This window comes from Pseudophryne corroboree, chromosome 1, assembly GCF_028390025.1.
Source record: "Pseudophryne corroboree isolate aPseCor3 chromosome 1, aPseCor3.hap2, whole genome shotgun sequence".
In the NCBI taxonomy this organism is placed as follows: Eukaryota; Metazoa; Chordata; class Amphibia; order Anura; family Myobatrachidae; genus Pseudophryne; species Pseudophryne corroboree.
The window spans coordinates 159,995,010-160,001,009 of record NC_086444.1 but is presented as its reverse complement, the minus strand read 5'-3'; the positions used below and the strand labels follow the sequence as shown (position 1 = coordinate 160,001,009).

General features: G+C 47.2%; 1 pseudogene; it reads right to left on the bottom strand.

Moving 5' to 3' along the window:
• Window positions 1-420: 420 nt before the first annotated feature.
• LOC134948140 (5S ribosomal RNA) lies at window positions 421-539 on the bottom strand (annotated as a pseudogene).
• Window positions 540-6,000: the final 5,461 nt, after the last annotated feature.

Sequence of the window (6,000 nt, the reverse complement as noted above, 5' to 3'; positions counted from 1 at the left end):
AAACTCTTTTGTGGGCGCACTCTTGTATATCTTGAAGTCTCAGATGAAACAATAGTTTTTATTAAAATATAATTTTATTAACAATATCAATAAAATGAAATAGTAGTTGGATATACGAACAAGAAGAAAAAAAAGGGAAAAAAAAGAAGAAGAGGAACAGGAACAAATAATACTAGCATAAATGCTTGATAAAGGTTCCAACACTGTCTGGGTTTCAAATACAGATTTGCCACAACTGACTGCCTGAAAATGTATAATCCTAAACTAATGCAAGTCGGTAAACAAAAGCACCTCAATGATATTATTGATTTTTGTAGGCTATGATTTCTTGCCACTAGTATTGAAAAAGGGGATAGAAAAGGCTGATTAGATGAGATGAATCTGCTGTCAGTGTTAGACGCTGAGCATGGCCGTCCAAATCTTCTACTGAACTGAGTATTCCTCAATAGTCTCCCACTTGAGTACTAACTCAGCCCAACACTGCTTAGCTTCCAAGATCGGAAGGATTCGGGCGTTGCCAGTGTGGTATGAAAGTAGAAAGAATATCCAATGTTGGTGGGCTCTGGAATCACTGATGAGAGTTCACGAATGTTGTAGTAAAGAATAGAATAGATGGTAGATGGGAGAGGAAAATAGGGGATCTGCTGCCAATGTTAGACAGGGATGGATATCCCTGAATCAATGGTGAGAGCCCTGAAAATAGGTAAATGTGAGAAAAAAATAAGAATTTACTTACCGATAATTCTATTTCTCGTAGTCCGTAGTGGATGCTGGGGACTCCGTCAGGACCATGGGGAATAGCGGGCTCCGCAGGAGACAGGGCACATCTAAAAAGCTTTTAGGTCACATGGTGTGTACTGGCTCCTCCCCCCATGACCCTCCTCCAAGCCTCAGTTAGGTACTGTGCCCGGACGAGCGTACACAATAAGGAAGGATCTTGAATCCCGGGTAAGACTCATACCAGCCACACCAATCACACCGTACAACTTGTGATCTGAACCCAGTTAACAGTATGATAACAAAACGAAGTAGCCTCCGAAAAGATGGCTCACAACAATAGTAATAACCCGATTTTTGTAACAATAACTATGTACAAGCATTGCAGACAATCCGCACTTGGGATGGGCGCCCAGCATCCACTACGGACTACGAGAAATAGAATTATCGGTAAGTAAATTCTTATTTTCTCTAACGTCCTAGTGGATGCTGGGGACTCCGTCAGGACCATGGGGATTATACCAAAGCTCCCAAACGGGCGGGAGAGTGCGGATGACTCTGCAGCACCGAATGAGAGAACTCCAGGTCCTCCTTAGCCAGAGTATCAAAATTTGTAAAATTTTACAAACGTGTTCTCCCCTGACCACGTAGCTGCTCGGCAAAGTTGTAATGCCGAGACTCCTCGGGCAGCCGCCCAGGATGAGCCCACCTTCCTTGTGGAATGGGCATCTACATATTTCGTCTGTGGCAGGCCTGCCACAGAATGTGCAAGCTGAATTGTACTACAAATCCAGCGTGCAATAGACTGCTTAGAAGCATGAGCACCCAGCTTGTTGGGTGTATACAGTATAAACAGCAAGTCAGACTTTCTGACTCCAGCCGTCCTAACTATATATATATATATATATATATATTTTTAGGGCCCTGACCACGTCTAGTAACTTGGAGTCCTCCAAGTCCCTAGTAGCCGCAGGCACCACAAGAGGTTGTTTCAGGTGAAAACGCTGACACCCCTTTATGAAGAAACTGGAGACGAGTCCCAGTTCTGTCCTGTTCAAATGGAAAATTTTAATATGGGCTTTTGTAAGACAAAGCCGCCCATTCTGACAATCGCCTGGCCGAGGCCAGGGCTAACAACATGGTCACTTCCCATGTGAGATATTTGTCAACAGCATGGTCACTTTCCATGTGAGATATTTCAAATCCACAGATTTGAGCGGTTCAAACCAATATGATTTTAAGAAATCCCAACACTATGTTGAGATCTCACGGTGCCCCTAGGGGCACAAAAAAGCTGTATATGCAATACATCCTTTACAATCTGGACTTCAGGAACTGAAGTCAATTCTTTCTGGAAGAAAATCTACAGGGCCGAAATTTAAATGTTAATGAACCCCAATTTGAGGTCCAAAACACTCCTGTTTTCAGGAAGTGTAGAAATCGACCTAGTTGAATTTCCGTCGTGGAGCCTTCCTGGCCTCACCCACGCAACATATTTTCACCACATGTGGTGATGACGTTGTGCGGTCACCTCCTTCCTGGCTTTGACCAGGGTAGGTATGACCTCTTATGGAATGCCTTTTCCCCTCAGGATCCGGCATTCAACCGCCATGCCGTCAAACGCAGCCGCGGTAAGTCTTGGAATAGACATGGTACTTGCTGAATCAAGTCCCTTCTTAGCTCCCCAGGCCCTTAGTCCTCTGTGAGCATTTCTTGAAGTTCCGGGTACCAAGTCCCTCTTGGCCAATCCGGAGCCACTAGTATAGTTCATACTCCTCTATGTCTTATAATTCTCAATACCCTGGTTATGAGAAACAGAGGAGGGAACACATACACAGACTGGTACACCCACGGTGTTACCAGAACATCCACAGCTATCGCCTGAAGGTCTCATGACCTGGCGGAATACCTGTCCCGTTTTTTGTTCGGGCGGGACGCCATCATGTCCACCTTTGGTCTTTGCCAACGGTCCACAATCATGTTGAAAAACTTCCCTATGAAGTTTCCACTCTCCCGGGTGGAGGTCATGCCTGCTGAGGAAGTCTGCTTCCCAGTCGTCCACTCCCGGAAAGAACACTGCTGACAGTGCTATCACATGATTTTCCGCCTAGCGAAAAATCCTTGCAGTTTTCACTGCCCTCCTGCTTCTTGTGCCGCCCTTCTGTTTACGTGGGCGACTGCCGTGATGTTATCCCACTGGATCAATACCGGCTGACCTTGAAGCAGAGGTCTAGCTAAGTTTAGAGCATTATAAAATTGCTCTAAGCTTATTTATGCGGAGAGAATTCTCCAGACTTAATCACACTTCCCTGGAAATTTTTTCCCTGTGTGACTGTTCCCCAGCCTCTCAGGCTGGCCTCCGTGGTCACCGGCATCCAATCCTGAATGCCGAATCTGCGGCCCTCTAGAAGATGAGCACTCTGTAATCACCACAGGAGAGACACCCTTTTCCTTGGATATAGGGTTATCCGCTGATGCATCTGAGGATGCGATCCGGACCATTTGTCCAGCAGATCCCACTGAAGAGTTCTTGCGGGAAATCTGCCGAATGGAATTGCTTCGTAATAAGCCACCATTTTTACCAGGACTCTTGTGCAATGATGCACTGACACTTTTCCTGGTTTTAGGAGGATCCCGATTAGCTCGGATAACTCCCTGGTTTTCTCCACTGGGAGAAACACGTTTTTTTTGGACTGTGTCCAGAATCTTCCCTAGGAACAGTAGACGTGTCGTCGGAAAAAGCTGCGATTTTGGAATATTTAGAATCCACTCGTGCTGTCGTAGAACTACTTAAGATAGTGCTACTCCGACCTCCAACTGTTCTCTGGACCTTGCCCTTATCAGGAAAGCGTCCATGTTTCTTTTAAGAAAAATCATCATTCCGGCCATTACCTTGGTAAAGACCCGGGGCGCCGTGGACAATCCAAACGGCAGCGTCTGAACTGATAGTGACAGTTCTGTACCAGGAACCTGAAGTACCCTTGGTGAGAAGGGCAAATTTGGACCTGTAGGTAAACGTCCCTGATATCCAGTGACATCATATCGGCCCCTTCTTCCTGGTTCGCTATCACTGCTCCGAGTGACTCCATCTTGATTTGAACGCTTGTATGTAAGTGTTCAAATATTTCAGATCTCACCGAGCCGGTTGGCTTCAGTACCACAATATAGTGTGGAATACTACCCCCTTCCTTGTTGTAAGAAGGGTACTTTGATTATCACCTGCTGGGAATACAGCCTGTGAATTGTGTGAGGGGGAGACGTCTCGAATTTCCAATGTACACCTGGGATATTACATGTAGGATCCCGGAGTTCCCTTGCGAGTGTTGCTGAAACTCTTGAGATGACCCCCTACCGCACCTGAGTCCGCTTGTACGGCCCCAGCGTTATGCTGCGGACTTGGCAGAAGCCGTGAGGAGCTTCTGTTCCTGGGAATGAGCTGCTTGCTGCAGTCTTCTTCCCTTTCCTCTCCCCCTGGGCAGATATGACTGGCCTTCGCCCGCCTGCCCGTATGGGGACGAAAGGACTGAGACTGAAAAGACTGTGTCCTTTTCTGCCAATATGTGACTCGGGGTAACAAAAGGTGGATTTTTCAGCTGTTGCCATGGCCACCAGGTCCAATGGACCGCCCCTTTATACGGCAATACTTCCATATGCCGTCTGGAATCTGCCTCACCTGACCACTGTCGTGTCTTCGTCTGGCAGATATGTACATCACATTTACTCTTGATGCCAGAATGCAAATATGCCTCTGCGCATCACACATATATAGAAATGCATCCTTAAAATGCTCTATAGACAATAAAATCCTGTCCCTGTCAAGGGTATCAAAATTTTCAGTCAGGAAATCCGACCAAGCCCCCTCAGCGCTGCACATCCAGGCTGAGGCGATTGCTGGTCGTAGTATAACACCAGTATGTGTGTATATACTGTTATGATATTTTCCAGCTTCCTATCAGCTGGCTCCTTGAGGGCGGCCGTATCTGGAAACGGTAACGCCATGTTTTTTATAAGCGTGTGAGCGCCTTGTCCACCCTAAGGTGTGTTTTCCAACTCGCCCTTACTACTGGCGGGAAAAAGGGTATACCGCCCATAACTTTCTGTCGGAGGAACCCCACGTATCATCACACACTTCATTTAATTTATCTGATTCAGGCAAAACTACAAGTAGTTTATTCCCACCCTACAAAATACCCTTATTTGTGGTACTTGTGGTATCAGAAATACGTAACACCTCCTTCATTGCCCTTAACATGTAACTTGTGGCCCTAAAGGAAAAATACGTTTGTTTCTTCACCGTCGACACTGGGGTCAGTGTCCGTGTCAGTGTCTGTCGACCGACTGAGGTAAATGGGCGTTTTTACAAGCCCCTGACGGTGTCTGAGACGCCTGGACCGATACTAATTTGTCCGCCGGCTGTCTCATGTCGTCAACCGGCTTGCAGCGTGTTGACATTATCACGTAATTCCATAAGTAAGCCATCCATTCTGGTGTCGACTCCCTAGAGAGTGACATCACCATTACAGGCAATTTTCTCCGTCTCCTCACCAACATTTTCCTCATACATGTCGACACACACGTACCGACCTACAGCACACACATACAGGGAATGCTCTGATAGAGGACAGGACCCACTAGCCCTTTGGGGAGACAGAGGGAGAGTTTGCCAGCACACACCAAAAGCGCCATAATGTATATAACAACCCTAGAAGGTGTTGTTTCTATATATGGGCTCTTAATATATAATTATATCGCCAATTTATGCCCCCCTTCTCTTTAACCCTGTTTCTGTAGTGCAGGGGAGAGTGGGAGCCTTCCTCACCAGCGGAGCTGGTCAGGAAAATGGCGCTGAGTGCTGAGGAGAATAAGCTCCGCCCCTTTCACGGCGGGCTTTTCTCCCGGTTATTAGGAAAACTGGCCTGGGTTAAATACATACATATAGCCTTAATGGCTATATGTGATGTATTTATTTGCCTCTAAGGTAATCTATATTGCTGCCCAGGGCGCCCCCAGCAGCGCCCTGCACCCTCCGTGACCGAGATCAGTGAGCCGTGTAGCAACAATGGCGCACAGCTGCAGTGCTGTGCGCTACCTTCATGAAGACTGAGGAGTCTTCTGCCGCCTGTTTCCGGACCTCCGTTCTGCCGTTCTTCAGCGTCTGTAAGGGGGATCGGCGGCGCGGCTCCGGGACGAACCCCAGGCTGACCTGTGTTCCGACTCCCTCTGGAGCTCAGTGTCCAGTAGCCTAAGACTTCAATCCTCCTGCACGCAGGTGAGTTGCAAGTC